Here is a 21,752-nt window from a genome sequence, read left to right as displayed (position 1 = left end):
TTCTTATCATTCAGATCAAAGGATGCGCCTTACTGGATCAGACCATCGGTGTGCGTGTGATCCTCCCTAGGAGGCTGACATCGCCATATAATATACATCTAACCAATTGTGTGCTTTTGCACAGAAGCTCTTTGAAAAGTCCATTCTGATTGACTGAATGCTTCTAGCTACACCTTCCACAGCCTGATTAGGTAGTGCAGCACTCCTGTATTTCCTTCTACTTGTTTTTAATTTATTTCTCTTTGCAGTCATAGCATGTCCCTTTGCTTTCCAAATGCACAGCAAAATTTTTCCCCTGGCACAGCACCCATTAAAAAACACCAAATATCTGAATATTACCAATTAAAACAAACAAACAAACAAGACAATGAGTAATTGGAAATCTGATACCACAAAACCAAAACAGCTTAATCATTACCTATGGAAGTCTTAATACACACTCCAGATGGTCTAAATTATTTTACATGAAGTAGTCTCTTCATGCCATTACCCTGCAGGTTAGGCCAAAGCCCGTACTCAAAAATAAACAAATGAAGTGCAATCTCTCCAAACATTCAACAATCCCTATGGTAATAGGAACTGCCTTTACTTTCATCTGGCATTTTGTAGCATCTCTATTACCTGTTTATGCTGCATGGAGAGATAACACCTAGTGAGGATGCGCAGATCCAAAGGAATATTTTTCATTACCTATAAGGAATAAAAGAACTGAAAGAACAGTAAATACCATAAATGCTCTCCAATAAAAAAGTGTTTCTCTGAGGAGCTACCAACAGGCAATTCACAGCAAAGGAAAATACGAATTTCATTCAAAAAAGAAAAATAGTTACCTGTCCTGGATTATACTTTATGTTTCCAAAACTTCTACATACAACACGCGTTAGTGTTATTCTTTTACTCCATGAAGAGGAATGCTTGTATGCAAAGATCCTCTCCGCAATTCCAATGTAACATCCAATGATACCTTTCACCATTTGGGTAATACTATTTCCTCCAGAAGAAAATTTTCATTTCTCCACTAGAAGTTGGGCAAACACCAGAGCTAAGAAAGAGCACTGTAATCCTCTCAACTGAATTTTTATTATTTTTTATTTTTGAAAGTCTACAGAATATGAATAAAAACCATTTTATTTCAGTCTTTCTGTTTGACAGCTTTTCTGAGGTGGCCATCTGCATTAGTTCTGCATGCCTGCCAGCTGACAAGTTCTGTTTGTTGAGCAGATAATTGTAGCTGTTTTATTTTCCCAGTAACACACTATCACAAAACACAAGAGCGTTCAGCTTACTTTAGATATGTTCTTCAATATACAGAGGGCACTGAATAATAGTGAAAACCATTTTGCCTGACAAGCAAAGCATGAATGTGTCACATCAAATACTTTGTCTTTCTCAGTATTCCTTCAGAACTGATAGCATTTAGCCTTCATATTTTACAAGACAGACTTGCAAAGATAGCTGTGAAGAGGTCATATTTCAGGTACACCTTTGTAGAAAGTTTTCTTCAGATTTAAAACTTCATTTCTAAAGTCTCTAAAACATAAAATAGATAAGCACGCATTGCAACTCTTACACGAAAAGAAGGAATTTGTTAATTCAGGGCATTTTATTATATCACAAACATAAATATTTATAAATATTTATAAATAAATATTATCCTCTACAAATACATCTCTATTTTAATGAACTCTTTCAACATTAAAGTTCCTAGGGATGATTTTTAATTACATTTCGTTTAGTTGTATTGCTTTCCAGAAGTTTTGATTGTTTTTGTAAGGACAGACAGCCAGCTACTGAGTTATTCAGCCACAAATTCTCAGAACTGAGGTCTAGAAGTCATTCGCATGCAGTTCCACGGTAACTAAGCTAACTTAAAGACAGGCTTATTGCTGACATTTCCTTTGCTGTTTCTTAGGCATTTCTGAGCCTATGCTTTTACCTTACTAGTATTTGTATAAGTCCAGAGAAACCATTTTCAGAAGCTAAATCAGCTCCAAAATGGTATCTTTTTCCATAGGGTCAGTGTTCAGGGAAGCAGCTCCCCGAGCCCTCTTACCACAGAGTAGCCTGAAGGCCAGCGTGGTGCATGGCAGGAACACAAACTTGGCAGCAGATGGGAGGGCTGGACCCCACAAACTGAATTTACATCAGTTCACACTGCCATTTATAACAGAACCTGATGAAATGATTCTCTATCAAACTGTAAGGTGAAAACTCTTCTTTTTTATGTTTTGAATATTTGAAATTTTGGAAAAAAAAATTATATGTGTATATATATATATATATACACACACATATAGGGCACCAGCACACACACAGAGTGAAACATCATGCTTTTGTTCACCAGAACAGGAATACGATCAGTACTGCATATGAAAAAGTTACACTACTACACAGACGGAACTAAAGATCACCCTGTTTGGGCAGCTGATTATGATGGTCACATGTAATGCATATAAAGCAGTTCTTCTTCCTTCCATGCTGGCTACAAGTGTTATTTAATCAACTTGGGTAGGATACCAAAGGGCATATTGTAGATCTTCAAATAGTAAAAAAGAACCTTTAAAAGAGGGAGCTGCGAACAGGTAGAGAAATTAAAAATAAGAATTGCTTGCCACTTATATGTGGAAAACAGTAATTACTCAATAAGTATCTCATGGGAATTCAAGTCCTGATCAAAATGCTGTACCTCTTATAAAGAAAGAAAAATCTCTCATAAAGGAGAGGAAGAGGACCTGAGCTGCAGGCCCTTAAATGGAGAAAAGAGGAACTAGAAGAACCAGAATAAACTGCTGTACACAAATGGTTTAAGGCATGAAAACAAAAAATGCAATGCCTACTTTTGGCTAAACTACATCTCACCAACCTGAGCTACTAATGCTATCACTACACTAAAGATGCTGCCAAAAGCAGCAGCGCATTGCAGGTAAAAGGCGATTTACCAGGGCACATCAGGCCTGTTCTATTGCAGTACCTGCAGAAGAATCAATAGGCATGACTCCCTGCTGCCCGGCCTATGCTCTGCACTAGGGTCATTTTATTTGCTCAAATGATGCAAGAATACCATAGAAAGAAATAAGATCCATTACGTACAAGCATTTAGACTTACAACTTGTCCCTCTCTAAAATCAATGGCAAAATTCATCCACATCCTTTTGTCAAATACTGTTGCACTCAAACTCAGAATTCAGTTTTTGAAAATAACTTTTAAGTCTGTATTTTCTTATTACTTTCTGTGTTAATCAATCATTTACACATCAATGCTATGCCTTTATAATCCCATTATTTCATCTTCACTGATTAGCTAAGAAAAGTTCCACATTAACTGCAAAGAATAATTGCTAGAACTTATTAAGCAAACTTTTCATATACATAGTTCAGATTTGATTTTTCTTAAGATCAAGCCTATCATGAGTTATCACATCAAATTCCATTTATTACTAGTTTAACACTTTAAGGCCGAATATTGAAGTGACTAAAATACAAGTACTTGTAGCAGCAGACCTACTGTTTATCACTTGTATACTGGACGGGCCATGAACCTTCTGTATCAATGCTCTAACTTAAAAAAGAAAGCCCTGCAAATAAACAGTGCAGTACTATGCATACATACATGCATAAGCACACACGTAACAACAGTAGCCTTTTTTTAATTACTTATTATAAGCTGTTTTTTTTTTTTTTCTGGTCCATTAAGGCAGAAATGAAATAATTACACTTGCTAGTACTACAAAGAATAAAAAGCCTCATTTAAGGGCACAAAATACAGGGGTAAAATCTTGTTGAATCTCTTTCTCTTTCCATGTTTCTCCTTCCATTCTTTACAGAGTGGGTTACTCCTAGTGCAGTTAGAAGCTTACAGTTAAGCCAGAGAATTTTATAAAAGGTCTTCTTTCCGGGAAATAAAGGAGATTTATCTGCATTTTAGAAAGAAACAGGTGTAACAGTTGAAAGCACAATACTCAGGAAAAATAAAACAAGCATTTGTTCGGTCTTTAAAGATCCTTTTTTGAGTGCTTGAGTTTCTGCCTTTAACGCATCTCTTTCTGTCCCAGGTGGTTATCACAGCACATCTAAACAAGATGGTGTTCTCCTCCTGACTGAGACTTTATCAGATCAATAATATCCTTTAGGTTTAGTACACCTTCATTTTTTAATATATAAACAGCATTAATTTGGAGGAAAATGGACCGAGTGCATGGAATTTCAATGAGATTTTAAGAACTATATACTTAGCAAGGTAAACGGTATTTTACAGAACGGCTAACACCTTGAACAAGAACCACTATGAGGCAGAAAGGGAACAGAAATGGAGATGATGAAAGCCTACAGGGAACTGACAAAGTTATCTGGGACTTCTATGGAACTAAAATCATTTCTCTGAGGAAGGGAAACATGCAAAACTACTTAATTTTTAATCTGAATTTTAATATTTAAAGTCAGACCGTCTCAGCCACTTCTAACTAGAGAAGGGCTAATGTAATGTAAGTACAATATTAGCTTAAGATAACAAACTGTGCCAGTTAAATGCTTGGCTCATAACTAATCTATATGTATTCTCTTTGCATACAAGAAGCCAAGAATAAAGGAAAAAGATGACCTTTCCAAGTAAATAAGATAGTACAATTTAATTGCAGAGACATACAAAATTAGAGCCATGGTTTTGTAAATTACTGTGTATAATTAAATTGACAAAGACTAGCATTTACTTCTTTAAAAAAATTATACTAATATACATATGCAATAAAATGTACTTATGTAAGTAGAACCACTAGAGTACTGCAGCAAAATAAAATTATAAACTAGAACACCACACAACTGTAGAGGGACTCTGCCCAATTTTGACAATGGTAGAGGGACAAAGAGGGACGTTTATGTCCCCGTTCCACAGCTGTGTAAAAGGTCAATGCTGTTACAAGCACCAGACTTCCCAAAGGGGATGAGCTAAAAAGGAGCTGCAATCACACTTTTAGCTCTACCCATTTTCTGAAACCAGAGGACAGTCTGTGAAGCTATTTTTCAAGTTATTTCCAAGAATACCACTGCATTACATGCTGCTGGTCTTTTCACAGCATAAGAGAAAGAAAACAGGCATGTGGACACCGAGGTGGGCAGCAGTTTGTGCAACATATTTCATCAATGCAGTAAACACAGGAAACTGCTCCCATTCGAAGCACAAGGCTGTACCAGAGGAAATAAATCTACTAGTACATAAGCAAAAAAAAAAAAAAAAAGGAAAAAATATGATACAATTACAGTATGAAGTAATTATAATTCAGAAAAAGCTTTTCTGAAGTTAAAATTTCTAACAAAGTTCTCTTTCTTCTTTCGCTGTCAGCTTGGAAATGAATTTAAAATGTCTTTGTATTTATCTAGTGCTTGAGGGGTTGAAAATACAAATATTTGTTTTAAAGATGATGCATATTAATAGATATTTTAGTTAAACCAACAAACACTAGAATGACAGGCCAGCTTTGATTTACAGCAATACCATAAATAATCATCAGGACAGAGAATTAGAGCCATGTGTTTTCCAAATGAGCATGACTAAAACTTGAAGATAAAAATACTGTGTTGCAATTTAAGGGCACTTCACAGTTTATTCACTCCTATTTTAGTGTCCCATGTTAAAATCCCAGTTTATTCAGGAAAAGTCTCTTGCAAATGGAACATCAAACAAAAAGACAGGAGAAAACCCAGAACTCCCTTTGTTCACTGTATGAATTGAGAATGGAGTATATATATGTCCTAAGGGTGTCTTGCTGGCACAATACTTTCACAGATCCATACAAAATCTATGGTGTTTAGTATACTTATGTCTCCTACATACAAAAATACCATATGGCCAAAAACAGCAACACGGGAAGTTCCATACAACCATGCTTAAGAACTGCCTTTCAGTGAGGGTCACAGAGTGCTGGCACATGCTGCCCAGAGAGGTCGGGGAGTCTCCGCTGGAGACAGTCAAGATCCACCTGGGCGCTTTCCTGCTCAACCTACCGCAGAGAAACTGCTTTCAGCAGGGGGTTGGACCCTCCAGAGGTCCCTTCCAACCCCTACGATTCTGTGATTCTGTACTACTATTAACTTATTCTTGCCATCTTTTTTTTTTAATATTCTTTTGTCTTCTGTCCAGAATTTGTTGTCTTGTAGAATTTTTGACATATTTCAGTTTTACACACTGTCACAAGTTTTCGGGGATACAGTCAACAGGTGTAAACAGAGTCAGTTTGTGTTCACATAATCTGTCACACATTTCAATAAGAAGCTATCAGAGATTTTCCTTCAGACCTTTCCTAGGCACTTGAACACATGGTGAAGTCTAGTATTTAAAGTTCCCTGCAAGATTTTGCTTACTAAGTGAGTTAATTTAGTATGTTGGACACAACAAATACATCAGTAAAGCATCACCTATATGACGAGGAAGTCATTAGCAGACTAAATGAAAAACAGATTTTTTTCAGAAACTAATTCTAATTTACTTTGCAAATTATGTGAAGAGACAACATGCACTAGTTTTGCACCTTCTGTCTTTGGTGTCTAAATACGGACATTGCCATTCCTCACTTGTCTGCAGATACTGGAGATAGGAAAAGAATCTTCCAGTGACATAGTCCAGATATCGAAACTAAGCAGTTCATAAATGTTGATTTTGTTGACATTTAAACACAGTTCCACTTCAAATTCTTATTCCTCTACTATATTTTGAGATCATTTACCCCAACACTTCCAAAAATTTATTACAAATAATTTCTCCAAATGCTTTCAGAATAGAAAGGAAAAATGCTTCATAAAAAGTTGTAGACTGGGAACAGTTCAATTGTTTACAAAGCAAAACACTTTAATTACAGTTGACTAGAATCCTGACTTTTTTTTCTGTAACATTAAGTTCTAATTTCTGATTAATTATCAAATCCTTAAACAAACAAACAAAAAAAACTTTTTTTTTTTTTTTTTTTTAGCTCTAGATTGGAAATCAAACATCTTGGTGCACTTCTGTCAATAATAAATAGATACTGCTTTTGTCCAAACAGATGGTAAATTTAGCACAACAGAAAAAAACAGAATTGTGAAAACAATTGATTATTCTGACCAGAGAGAGCAAAAAAAGGGGGGGGGGGGGGGGGGGGGGGTTAATTCTTTTTGATCCAAGAAAGATCTTTTGCTTTCTTCCTGTTCATGTAAAAACCTTCATAGTAATTCACTTTGCTTTGGAATTCAAAGGAATTCTGAAATGTCTGAACACAAATCTGACAACAAATCTATTCACCATTTCTGCAATGCAATCTATCACCCACCATCATAAATGAAAAATATGGCACTGTCCCAAACCTGTTTTTTTAAGGGAAGGAATGAGGCAATTCACATGTGACTTGTGGCATTCCTCATGTTTGCAACTGAAATATTACTATGAGCTATTACTTTTTTTTTTTTCTTTTGAGATGACCAAGAGGAGAAGAGCTATGTGGCAAGTTGAAAGACAGAAAAGAATCATTCTCTTCTACAACTTTGACTTGCTAACCATGTAAATATACTGTGAGCGCAATTGTGCATTATATGAAGCATCCTCAACATCTACTATAAGGAATCCTACCATTGAAAGCAATAGCAGCAGAAACTACTTCTTGACTGCCTGACAGCATACATTTTAAGCTTTAAACAATGTTTATCTCTCTGTAATAATAAATCCTTGTCAAATAGACAGTAAAAAAGTCAAAGCCAATCCTTACTAACTCGTTTAGTATAAAATGAATTCAAACAAAGAAATAGGATCCTCAAAAGTCTTCTCCTATTTTTGAGTACCTCTAGTTTAGGATGGGCAGTACTTTCAACAGAAGAACGATTTTATCCTCTGAAAGAAGATTATTGCATGATTGTGCATTTGAAAACTGTCAAGAGCTATGATGAGTGGAGGTTAATGGAAAAGCAGAAAAATGGCCCCAAATGTTTACACATCCTACTCAAAGAGATTGAAAAAAAAAAAAAAAAGTTGAATACTGTATTATACACAAATAACATGGGAGAGAGTGTGAGAGTGTTTCCCACCTTTGGGGAACGAATACTTTGATTAGCAGTCCCAAACACTGAAAATGTTCATCTGTATTAACATAGGTTCCAGAAAAGACCTTATTTAAGTGTAGCAAAGTGGATATAAACTGTCCTATAGACAATGGGAATCTGAGTGCTTTGTTTTCTCTTAGCTGCACTTTGTCACTAACCTGTGGAATCAAAGCAAAGATTAGCAACATGTAGAAGGGCATATACAAAGTAAACTAGTCCGAGAGACAAGAACTGGGTCATCTCCTGTCAGCTGTGAAAACTTCTACATGTTACAGAGAAGAAAGCAAAAAAATACTGGTAAAGTTATTTCAGTGGGTTTAGAGTGCTGACAAACTTGCAACATGAAGAAACTCCTTACTGTAACCTCACCAAAAGCAACATACAATCTTATTCAGATCTGCACAGGCTATGCCGAATTAGGACTCCATTTAAAATTAAAATCAGTATTTGTATTTTTTTTTTCCTAACAATCATGAGTTGTTTATTCTGTATGATTCTACCAGTAAGGCTTGAGAAACAAGAAAAAATTTGTAGTAAGTTGCCCCAAATCACATATGTTAAAGGCTGGGCTGAAAACCATTTTCATTCCATGAATATTCTTATCCATTTCACAAATTCCCTCTGACTAGGTAATTCTTTTAAATCTTACTGAAACTCATCCTAAAATAAACTAAGCCAGACGTAGTAGATAGTAATGCAGAGATTTAAAGCCTAGGGATGTTGGAGGAATATTCAAATGCATGGTCTCAGAATATAGAGCTTGACACTGGAGCTGATGAGCACTGTTCTGATAATATGTTTTATTGAAAAATACTGTCTCAATGAGAAGTTAAAATTGCATTCATAACACTTTGAATTTTCAAATTCAAAGCAAAATTTCCATGGAAAGCCTGTCCTAATTCAAAGCAACTAGATTTTATTCCAGACTGTAAGTACCCAGCAGAGATATAGCAAAAGTATATTGGCCAAGAAGGATGGCACAAGCTTGTAGTTCCCTTGAATGAGGGACAATGATTTCCTCCAGTGACTGAAAGCATCAAGAATTTTTATTAATTAGGTAAGCATTCAGGTAAGCCCACTGTAAAGCAGATCTTGCATTTTTGTTCATGCACTGTTATTGAATTGGGAAAGAAACAAAAAAATACAGAGATCTAATCAGAAAATTATTCATTAACCCTTTGTTTTTTTTTTTACTTAAATCTGTTTTTTTTTTTTACATAATACATCTGTATTTTTTTACATAAATCTGTATTTTATTACATAAATCTGTATATACGTAGTTAGCAACACTTATAACTATACTTAGAGGTAAGCAACATATCCAGTATAATGAATGACCCAAGCCTTTCTATTTGTTTTGTGTCACAGAGTAGGAAAAGAACATAAAATCCTTTAAAATAATTCATTTGACATTAGCTTTTCAGTAATTCTGGGTTAGCAAAGGAGAACACGTTCAATAGCTTGGATATTCTAACACATTCAGTTCATTTTGCATACACTCCACTACTCAAAAAAAATCATAATTTTATGTTTGTGCTGCATCTGTAAAGCACTTTCAAATTAATTACACTTTACATTGATTTTTTTTTTTCAGACATAATTATTAACCCTCAGAAAGTCTTCTAATGATCAACTTATACTTAATTAACCTCTCTCTGACATACCCTTTGGTATTTCAGTTGACACACTTTCTAAAAAGTTATTTCCAACATGCATGAATATCTCAACTTCTTGTTACCATTCTATACTGCTTTATTCCAGCCTGCATCACCCAGGTCCATCTCACCAACAGATTGATTGGGTCAGCTGAGCAAAGATCTCCAAGATCAATGAACATTATATATATTCCAGTGCATAACAATGCACTATGAGCAAGTAGTTACCAGATCCAGAGTGGCAGCGCTGGGATCAGCAGGTTTAGCTGTGACAGACAGCGTTCTTGCGCCTAGCACAGGAATGGCTAATGGTGGTCCAGGCGGGGAGATGCTAATGCAACAGTCCACGCACAAGCAGTGTTTTTTGGTAACTAGCATTCATCACATGCTCTTTGTTCTACAGCAGAATAATGAAAAGCAGAATAAGGCAAAACCAAGATGGTGATACAAGACCTAGTAGGCAAACTCTTCAAGGGCTGTATACGACAGCTCTGGATTCTTACGAAGAGAGTCACTTTCTATAGTTTAGACAGCTGTTGAACAAGATGATCACAATTCAAGTCTTTTCACCTTGTACTAGCTTAATCAAATAGATTATACTTCATCCAAATATTATGTTGTTCAATACATAGTGTATATGGTATGTATAATTAACATAGCATATATTCCTGTAACTATCCACTAATAAATAAATAAATTAGCTTGAAATTATATGTACGAGAAAAGAGCGTTTCCTTATGACAAACACCAAGAAATCATTCCACTGAGAATGAAACTCAGGAGTGATGTGAGGGAATCCAGTTTTATCTGTGACCAGATAATGTAATCTCCCTCTCCAAGTCAAACAAACAAAAAGAAATATATCTTAAAATGGGCTACACTTTCTTGTATGATGTCCTTGGCTCTACTTTTTTGCTTCATCTCAGGAGACTGCAGGGCAGCAGACAGCATGAGATTAGCAACTGGAGTCTCTGCACCATTAAGAGCAAAGGCTGCAGCAAAAGCAGGAGAGTGGAAGCACTATCGACTGAATACTTTCAATGTCCGTATGTCCTCAGCACCCTGCACAGGAGCTGCAATCGATTACTAGAGCCTAAAGGCTGGAACAGCTCTGTGACCTGACCATGAATTTCCTGAGCCTTGTGCATGCCAATCACATTAAACCACTCTGTAGAAGCCGTGGTCTTGCATCCATTTCCACCCAACAAACTGCGTATTTCATAAATGTTATGAGTTCCACAGGTAGACCAGCAAACATTGCAAACTTCTATTACTCACACATTAAGCTATAGCCAATGCAAACAATTCTGCATCCAGAAAGGATGGTATCTATACTGAAATGGTTCTTTCACCCTCTATGTGTGTGAAAGGTGTTTTTTTTTTGTTTTTTTTTTGTTTTTTGTTTTTTTTTTAATATAGTGAAATGTGGAGCACCTCACCACTTCCCAGCTGAGCTACCTGGTATTTTATCATTATCAAGTATCAAAAGTAATAATTTAGGCTACTTAACAAAGTTGGTACTTATAGAAAGGTTACAGAAGACTTGTCATGAAGCATTTGATGAATTGTCATCATGGTTTGTGAGGATGTGATCAGAAATTATGTACAAACGTCTTTTCAGAAGACAATAAGAATCACTGAAATAGATGTTATTAAATGCACTTGATAGTTATCATTATGCTTGTATTTACTTTTAATTAGCCAATGGAACTCCCTATTTTCACCAATAGGAGTTAATATAGAAGATTAAAAAAAAAGGCACAATTTATTAACAGCAGTGAATGAAAACGGACACAGTCCTATCCCATTAAAAGCAGAGACATGCAGGTTGGTATGGCAGCCACAGACAGGCTTACTAGAGACCTCAGCAGTCACGTAAAGCCTAGTATCCGAAGGAAAGCACACTGCATTGCTCAGTTTTATCATCATGTTGATTTCTCACTGTGCACTATTGGGAAGACCTAACAAACCGTTAGCGAAGTATAGGAATAATTCAATTTCTGAACAGAGCTGCAGTCACTCAGAAAATCTCACAATTGTCTTTTTACCTTTCTGGAAAATTCTGGAAGGGCTCAACAAGCCTTGCGTGTCAAAAGCTGCTAATGCCTATAGAAGCTTTCTGACCCAGGCACCTTCACATGGCACACATCTCTCTAAACTTACCAGCAGTACAGCTGTATTGAGTTTTCCTCCTCACATACCCCCACTTTAATTACTGCTCTTCTGGTCACACTCTTACTGCCATTTACTTCAAATATCTCTTTACCTACTGCTTCTGAGGTACAACGCAACAAATCCATCCAAGTTTAGTGTCATTATACCTTACATTGCAGTTAAACATACAAAAAAAAAAAAAGGCAATTTGGGCAGATTAATGTTTTCATTTGCCACATAACAGTGGCAAGCAAAGCATCCCACAATCTCCATAAACCACGATCATTTATTTAAAAATAGTAATATCAATGCCAATAACCAACTTCAAGGATACCATCTTAAAAGCTGAAGTATCCGCAGTATCTAAATAATTTGTATAAACCATCAAATTATATCTTTCTATACCCATACAATGCTTCACATTTTTAAGAGTAAAATTCAAAATTCATTGTAGAGGCCTGAATGTTCAGTTATTGGTGTACTTTTATTAGGAGGAATAAAATAACCAAAATAGATTGCATGCATTTTATTTAGTCTGTCAGATTTGGATCACAGTTCAACAAGTAAAACTATTCATAACAGCTTTCCAACTATATGTTTTACTTTCTAGTTTTATTTGTAAACTTCATAACGAAGTTTTGTGTCACTGATCAGGATAATACTAATTAGTCATTCAACACTAATTAGTGTTGTCCTGATAATCCTCTGGTGAAAGTGATAGTCTCAATAATTTACTCACCAGCTCTCTCTTCAGAGAGAACACACAGTCTCCAGGAAGAACGTGCTTGCAGGTACAGAAGTGTCTCATGAATGACAGTTTCCTCCGAACCTGGGAGGAAAAAATAATATATATAGATGTCCTTACCAAAATTTATCATTGACTGGCTTCCCTGGAAAAATTAGTTTTGGCCATTTTACATTCCATATTGAGACTCTCCCTGTACCACTATATTTATTTAAAACAGCAACAATGACAAAACCCCACAAAATATTTTATGGTAAAATCCAAGAAGAGTGGTGTTTATTTCATTTTAATTTGAAATCTATTCTTATTGAAGATGCCTATAAAATTTAATTTGAGAACCATAACTTATATCTACAGATTTTAAAGCAGTCTAAAGAATTTTATAACAGAGATAGAATTTTCTATTAAATTGTATAGGTTTCTAAAGTTTTATTGAACCCGATTCAAACTCTACACTAGACTATGAAAACAATGTTAAAGGGTTTTTACATAAAAGGAGACTGTAGGAATTAAATGTCAGAATGTTTCTGATTCTTCCAAGACCATCTCTTGCATATGAACACTAGCATTTGAACATGTGCTAGTCAAAACATAAATTACTTTTGCACATAAAGTAATGCAAGCACGTGCTTACATATCTTCATGAGAGTCCGAGTTTAAATGAGACTGCTACTATTTTAGAATACTGGAATCTTTATTTATTTATTTAGGTGCAATGAAGGTCCAGGTCAGTTTTGGGAAATGCTGGCTATATAGTTATACAAATAGCTGCTTTAATATTACAATAGAAAAGAGTTTGCTACTACAAAATCATAGTCAATGGAACTGAGCTTATAACTGAAATGACTTATGTTGTTATAATAGCTGAAATGAAAGAAAATTACTGAAGCACATTTGCAACACAAAAGCACACTTTAAGTGAACAAAACATTGATGATGACATTTTTCAGACAGTAGTTTAGTTTGCTCTTTCCTTGTAGTTATGTTACTGACAATCAATTTTTTAAAACAAGGTAATATTTGGGGAATAAACATGCAGCTCTATTTTCCACACAGAGAAGAAGGAACCAAAACAAAGACATTGGAACTTACAGAAAATCTGCCACAAGGTCATGTAAACACATGACACTATTATTATTATTATTTTCTTTTTGGCTGGTGCAGCATCAATCCATCCTCAGGCACTAAAGATTATCAGACAATTTTGCTGACCACTGCTATTGCTTCTAATGTGCAAGTATCTACTTTAAAACTATTTCATCAGTGTAAGTTCTTTTTCTGCAACCTAATTCTATAGAGAAAATAAGAAGGTTGCAGTTTAGCTATTCTAATCCTACCCATTTTAACAAACATCTGTCCTGCATGTTTATTTTAGTTTAACAGCTGGCCACACACATTTATGTTACAAGAATTTGTTTTGCACCTCTTTGCAAATCTTTGTTTCAGTTTCCTTCTCTGCTGTACTTACTGCTCTCACCTTCACCTGACTGAATCTTCTTTTTTTTCCTCTTTTCACCCAAGAGAGGCAGTACTACTTTATTTCTTTTCAAAACCTGGATTTTCCATGATACTTGTTCAGTAGCTAGGCTACTTGATGCCATATTAAACCAGTTGATTGGACGAACAGAAGTAATACTTATGCCTCTGAGAACAGATAGTTTTTCTAAAAATATATGGGTCTGGTTGATTGCAGATTAAAATAAACTGTGGAGCCAACAGCTTCCTCAGGAAAAAAAAAATCATTAGACAAGAAGAAAAAAAGGATAGCATCTTTCTGTGATTCACAAAAGGAAGCTGAAGCTTTTAACGTTGTTACAGGGGGAGTAGGGTGTAAATGAAACCTTCAATTTTTAAGACAACGTGGTTGGCTTAAATATCTATAGAAAGCAGTCTGGCATTTCATTCAAGTCTAATTCTAACCAAAAACTGTAAAGACGTAAACGCAATACTAAGAACAAAAATCTACCTATCTTTGGGTTAGCAGTTCACATGCCGCAAAAGCTAAGAGTATCCAAAGATCCAGTGCTGCCATCATACATTTGCTCAGTTTAAAATGTGAAATGAGTCAGCAATTTCTACCTAACACTTTACTTTTCAAGTATCCCCATCACAACTGGCACTAATTAATGTTGCAAAGAAGTGGAAGATACTAATTCAAGTGGAGTGCCATGCTAGAAAAACTCTGCTGCTTCTCCGTTAGCACAGTTACAGCCCTAATTGGCTGTGTAAACCCTAATTGGGTGTAAAGACTGAATATTCCAGGGAGAAAAATCATCTCCTTTTCCATTCAGAAACAACTACTCTCAGCAACACTTGGAAGCAGCTTAGCACATGCATTTGTGCTACTCATGATGAATATGCCTTCTCAATATTGAAAAGCTTTTATCTTCTAGGAGTATCTAACATTTAGAAGCATTATATCCAACTTGGAGGTTTCTCAGTCATGTAAACGAACAACTGGCCATTGGGTTGTGGTTATCTTTTAACAAGAACTATGCATTAAATGTGGGAAAGAGGACACCCTTTCTAATATACATTTTTTCTTTGTCCCTGGGAGGGAGTAGCTGAAAAGCAGAAATGCTGTCAGTATCAGAACTGAGTCCCTCACTCTTTCCTTCTGAAGACACAAGTTATGTTGTATCTGCAACATTTTCCATTCCAATATATTTTGCCTTTCAAGAACTACCAGACATCAATGAATCTCCACTCATCTCCACACTCTGAAGAGGCAGTGTGGTCCCCATTGCTCCTCTACTACTTACATTAAAACTGAATCTGTTTTATGCTTTGCCCCAAAATGCTGAATCTTACAAACACCCGAGATCACAAATACATCACATAACTTTGTTAACAGAGTTAACACCCTGCACCCCAGTGAACCTGTACAAAACCGTACTGGATTGACACCCATTTCTGTTACGACATCTACTCAACGCATCCCATACTACAACTATTACCAAATGGAAATCTTAATACACATTTTGAAAATCTTGGACATAAAACTGTTTTTGACAATCTATTGTTGAACACGGGAGTATAAATTAACCAAAAAGCCTCTACCATTCTGCACTGGGTGTACGTGTTCAAGTTTTGGTGGTAGCAGTGTGGCCATGAGGCCTCTGTCAGATTCTGGCTGGTCCCAGCTGTCACCAGGCCCCAGTGCAAGGCCCGGCTAGGCCCAGCAGCACTGCCACTGGCAAAACATGTTGGAGTAAGGGCAAAATGCTGCTCAGCAGTGAGGAGTGAGGGCAAAAGTGTGAGGAACGACCTTGGCAACAGCCAGGCCAGGGAGGAAGGAGGGACAGAGGTTCTGCAGACGTGGGAGTTGCTCCCCTGCAGCCTGTGGAGAGACCAGAGTTGCACAGATATCCACCCTGCACCCAAATAAAAGGAGCACAGTGCTGTTTCATGGCAGGTTCTGGAACAACACAAATTCACATTTCACTGCTATTTTTTTTTTTTGTCAAGCAAGAACATCATGAGCAGGAACAAGAGAACTAGACAAATGTAGATTCATTCACTTTTCCATAAAACTATGTAAAATTGAAATCACATTCTGAAGGAACAAAGAACAGCCAAAGACAAAATAGAGAATGAGGTAATAAGCAACCCAGAAATAGATCATGCTGGAATAGCCCAATCTCTTCGGTTTCATAAAATAATTTCTTGTCCAGAGAAAAGAAATGCAGTAAAATCTCTTTGGACTTCAATGAAACATGTTATACTACACATTGTAAGGCATTTTGTTTGAATGGAGTAAAAGTGATACATGTGTTAAAGTGTGGATAAAAGGAAAAGAACAGTGTTTTCTATGTTTTCTAATTAAAAATAGATGAATATTAAATGATCTTTGAGGTCAAAGTTTAATATTCAATATTTCATTTCCAATCTGGCTGCAAAATGCTGGAACTTGTTAATGAAACCTGTTAATAAAACAGTAAGTCATCATCACCACAAGGAAAAACTAGAAGTATCTGTAGAAAGATTTGGATGACCTTGAAATCATGTCTTCAAATTCAGTTGCACAAAGAGCCTGATTTTTATTTTTTTTTTTTTTTACATCAAGAAATGGGCTTATCCATTGGAAATGACACAGGTAAAGTCTAGATAAATCAGTCAACAATATCAGGCAGTTTTAAAACAAATATATGACACTAATGGTATAGAGTGGTAATTTCTAAACTACATAGGTTTGCACCTAGATTAATATGACTTCATTTCAATTTTTTACAACTCTAAACACCCATGTGCAAGAAGTATAAATTCAACAACCAAAACAACACTATGTCTGCCACTTCACATACTTGCCAGTTTTTTCAGATAATGCATTACATTCTACAATTTTATCTTACAGCATCACTTCTTCACTTACTCTACGTCTTTCTACCTTGACAAAAAATTGCTTATATCAGCTAAATATTTCCAAGGTTTTCTGAGCTTTCTCAACCACTGTCAGGTTCTTTCCCCATGGTGTTACATGTCTGTCCTTTAATTGGCTCCTGTAGCATTCAACTCACAGCAGAGTGTTCCTAGAGTAATGAATTTAAGTGGTGGAACAGATAATTAATCCCAAATCGTCTTAAGAGGTCTTCAGCTTTCATTTTTTTTAATCTAACTGAACAATTTCCTATCTCAATTTCTGGTCACATCTATTAGGGAGGACTTAAGAGATTTAAATATGCTTTTAAGTGTGTGTGTGCATAGACACGCACAATTCCATGGGACTGAAACAGGATATCTCCAGTTGTGTTGAGGCAACTGGTTGACGTGATTGAAAGACTCCTTTCTGTCACGTCTGAAAGGCTGTGGTGAACGTGGCAGGTCTCTGGTCACTAGAAGGCAGTAAATTCCACATCCAGGTAGAAAAAGGCAAAAAGGAGGTTCCGGGGAAATACAGGCCACCCAGCCTCAGCTCAGTCAGGGGAACACTGCAGAGCAAATTCCTGCAAGTACCAACACAAGGGAGATATTGATAAACTGGAGAAGGTCTAGCAGAAGGCCACAATGATAATTAGAGGGCTGTCATATTTTGCGTGAGGAAACTGCATATATTCACCTGGAGAAGGCTTAGGGGAGAATCTCACTGTTGTTTTCGACTGTCTAATGGCTTACAGAGAGGATCAAGTCAGATTTTTTCCCCAGAGATAGACAGCGAAAGTCTATGAGGTAATCATCCCGTATTGCAGTAAAGGAAACTCTGAGCAGGTATACGGGGTAGAAAATAACAGGAGTGTTTGACCCCTAAAGTGGGGCTCAGAAGCTGTGGAATCTCGTTCTCTGCAGTTTCAAAATTCACCCAGAGTAACCTGAACTAACTTCAAAGTTAGCCTTGCTTTGAGCAGGGTATTAGAATAGATAACCTCCAGAGATCCCTTCTCATCCTGAATTATTCTATTATATACATACTCATGCATACACAGAGCTTCTTTTTGACTACAGCACCACACTGCTCACCTCACACTACAAAATAAATATAGATACATGGCTTCCCAATTTCTGCTGGACCAGAGAATGACCCTGAATTGTTAGCATTAGTCTCTTGTTGCACACTCCCAAGCAACATGCTCTTATTCAGGAGGATTATCAGAATCAGTAATGGCCTTTGCTCCTGCATGGATTTAGAGTATTTGCAAGTATAACTTGTGCTGCACTGAGGTAGGCAGAGTAAACAAGGCTATAACAAAGGAGCAATACCAATGAGTTCTGGTTATCAATGTCAGGCTTCAAAAGAGAAATTTCAGTGCTGAAAAGATGAAAATCTGAACAGCTGGGACTAAACAGAGTTTCTCATTAGAATAGGAGAAAGTTCAAAGATGTGAAAACTTAGTTATAATGGACATTCTCTACATTCTCTTTGCTATTTGTTTTCATGCACTACATTTCTTAAGACAATGGAAAACTAATTCCTTACTTACATAAATAAGCACCATGTGGTGTATTTGCATGTTCACTAAGATTTACACAAAAGCTAGAGAGAAAAAAATATTGTACTTTCCAAATACAGCGTGACGGTTAGAGCCTGTCATAATGATAAAAGCACCTAACCTTGCTGTCAGTAGATGTCTTTCTTGAAGTAGCTTTGGAGCTGAATTTCCAAACTCGGTGGAAACCAGTAAGATTAATTCTAACATGCACAGTTCATTACCTCTCATAGAAAACACCATCAACAGAGTTTAATAACTTGCTTCTAACTGTGATGTCTCCAATAATAGTTATTGATTATGTCAAAAAAATTACATTTTGTATAAGACAACTGCAGAACACATACAGTAACTAACTGCCAGCTGATACTTTGCCAATTTGATTTATTAAGAGTTATGTATACACAAGTGGCAGCTAATGTGCTGGCTGCCTTCCTGCTATGCCTACTCTATCCTGGGCCCTCCCCTTCAATGCTAATCAGTGAGCAGAGCATAACAAGGAGATAATTACACATTGCTTCTGTTTGTGCCAAGAGACTTTATGTAAATATTTTTAATACATTCAGTTACTTTTCTCTAGCTACAGGTTACATTATAAAGCGGAAGTTGAGAGAGAAGCATTCAAGCTTTGTTGTTTGGTAGTAACTATTCAGACCATGTTTAAGATGATACTAAAAATGTGCAATTTGTCTTTTAGTTTGCTTAAAACATATGAGAATATTTATTTTGTAGGCAGCAAAGTAGAAAACATGCAATAGCTAAAGTAACTGTTAATATTGAGTGTCCAAAATTGAATCAATATATTACATTTTTGGAGGCCAAAATGTGCTCTACTATTCTGGTACTTAAAACTGGGTATATGCAAGCCATTTTTTAATTTTAGTTTTGTACATATCCATACGAAAATCACTTGAATTTTTCTTTCTCTATTCAAAAAAACTCACAAACTCTCATAGTAATGCCTAATTCTCTCCAAGTCAGTGTTATGAAAAACTGTCAGAAAATTAGAATACTCCATAGAAAATACAGATAAATATAACAATGAGCTTAGCTTGTGTAATGTTCATTAGGAGAAGCAGCAATTAACATAAAAAAAAAAAAAAAGCCTAAACAAGACACTAAAGATTCAGGCTATTACTAGCAAAATTTATTTCCTTTGTTCCTCGTTTTAATATTAAAATTAAGTTGGAAAGCAAACTAGATTTTAGTATTCTTAAACACATAGCTTTTCATATTACAATAAAAAACAGAGGAACTGAAAGAAAATCCCAGAACAATTAATTCTAATTTGTTTATACCAAAAACAACACTGTCCCTTGGAAGTGGACACCTTCATATAAAGTCATTAGACTGTTATTTCAACAGGCAGGGATGAGCCAATGGCAACTTGCTGATAACAATTAGATGAGATGAAATTAAACCATGCACTCTTTAAAAGAGCAATGGTGCTCCTGATAACAGAGACTTAATCGTTTTACATGATTGGCCACATGTCTGGAACTTCCTTCACTGCAGACTTAAATTTAGTATTAAATGTGCATCAATAAGTGTGCAAATAAAAATCATGTAAGCAAACTGATTTAATGCCAACCTAATGAGACTGGAAACTCTATTTAAAGAATTACATTTGAACCTTTATCAAATAAAGTACTTAAGGGGGATGGGGCTTCCCTGAATTTACTAGAGTAGGAGATTTCAGTGGCTAATGAGAGGATCAAGACTAAATGTCAGACTAAGTAATATGATCTTCATTTCTGCTGCTTGCCAATTCACAGTCTCAGTTTTCATACACCTTGTTGTATGTAACAGGTTAGTAGGTCAAATTTGAATTTCCAAAAATAGTAACCTCCTTTATAAATATTCATTCTGAACATATCATCTGAAGTCCCAGCATCCAAAAAATATTAGTGCAATACTCACAAACAAAAAAAAAATTACTGAATGGTTAGGGGTGAACCAAATTCCTAAATTCCCAGTTACTGACAGGTTCTCATGGAAGCTATACGGAATATTTTTAAAGGTTTGTGATACAAAGATAAATACATTAATGCCTGCAAACATCCATTTTATTTATTTATTTTCTGCAGCACTAACATAAAGTAAATGACTTATATGATGAATAACATTATTTATCCTGTCTGCCTGGTTATGGTTAAGTTTGCCTTTTTCTGTGACAGGGATTTGCATATGATCAATGTGCAGGCAAAATATGGAAATACACAAACAAGTTAGGAATTGGACATATGTAGCTTGACTATTTATTTATTTGTATGTAAATAATCATATTTCCTTAATAATTTTGGCTGCTTATTAAATTTAGAAAATCAGTAACTTTTGGAGACTTGACCACCATTCCAAACACTCAGATTTTCTGTCATAGTGACCTCCTTGCCATGCTTTGGTTTTCCAGTAAAAACAACAACAATAATATAATTGAAAATCGGAAACAATATCATCTGATTTAGCTAAGCCAGTACACTGCACAACCAGAGTTAGGTGGTGCTCAGCTCTCACGCTATGGTCTACTTCACCAGAAATGAATATTTCCACATGGGTTATTGCTGCCTATACAATACCTAAACCACAGAAATGTGAAAACATTTGAACATAAACAACCTTATCACTTTATGTATGTCAACAACTACAACTCTATTTCAGTAATTTTTCAGGCCTTCCCATTTATGCTTCAGACCGTTTCGAACCAAAGGCACTATGTGGAACATTTTTAAGGATTAACCTTGAATAAGATGGCCTTTAGAAATAAACATTTTCAAGAAGATCAGCAGAAGTGGGGAATGATGAAAAAGAAAGGAAGTCCAAAATGAAGCTTTCAGATTACCTTTAAAAATGTGCAGGAATTTCAAAAGGATAATAAAATATATATTAAAATATGATTTATTTTTTTTTTACCCTCTCATGTTTCAGCAAGGGACTCTAAATATCATCATGGGAGAAATCAATTTGCAGCAGCTGTGGACTGCCTTAAGGGCTTGAGGAGCTTAATTGGAAAAATGTTTTAAAAGTTAAAAGGCCAGAGTCATGTCAAGTACATGAAGCAAAAACTCACAGATGTTTTTAAATTTATTCATTACACAGTATTAGGAAGGATGGCATCATTGTAAGTAAAAAAAATGTTCCAAATGATCATTAAAAGCTGTTCTATTGATGAATTCTAATCAATTACCAAAATATTAATACAAGCACGCATATTATATTTTA

General features: G+C 35.7%; 1 protein-coding gene across 1 annotated transcript in view; it reads right to left on the bottom strand.

Moving 5' to 3' along the window:
* LOC310880977 (uncharacterized protein) overlaps nt 1-21,752 on the bottom strand; it is a 1,343,899-nt gene that overhangs the window by 1,152,972 nt on the left and 169,175 nt on the right. The window contains exon 5 of the mRNA XM_083797545.1: nt 12,607-12,696. The gene's annotated coding sequence lies outside the window, so the exon portion shown is untranslated. The remainder of the gene's footprint in view (nt 1-12,606; nt 12,697-21,752) is intronic.

Source organism: Anser anser (genome assembly GCF_964211835.1).
Source record: "Anser anser genome assembly, chromosome: 13".
Classification (NCBI taxonomy): domain Eukaryota; kingdom Metazoa; phylum Chordata; class Aves; order Anseriformes; family Anatidae; genus Anser; species Anser anser.
The sequence above is the reverse complement of the archived record's forward strand: the minus strand, read 5'-3'. Positions and strand labels throughout refer to the sequence as shown.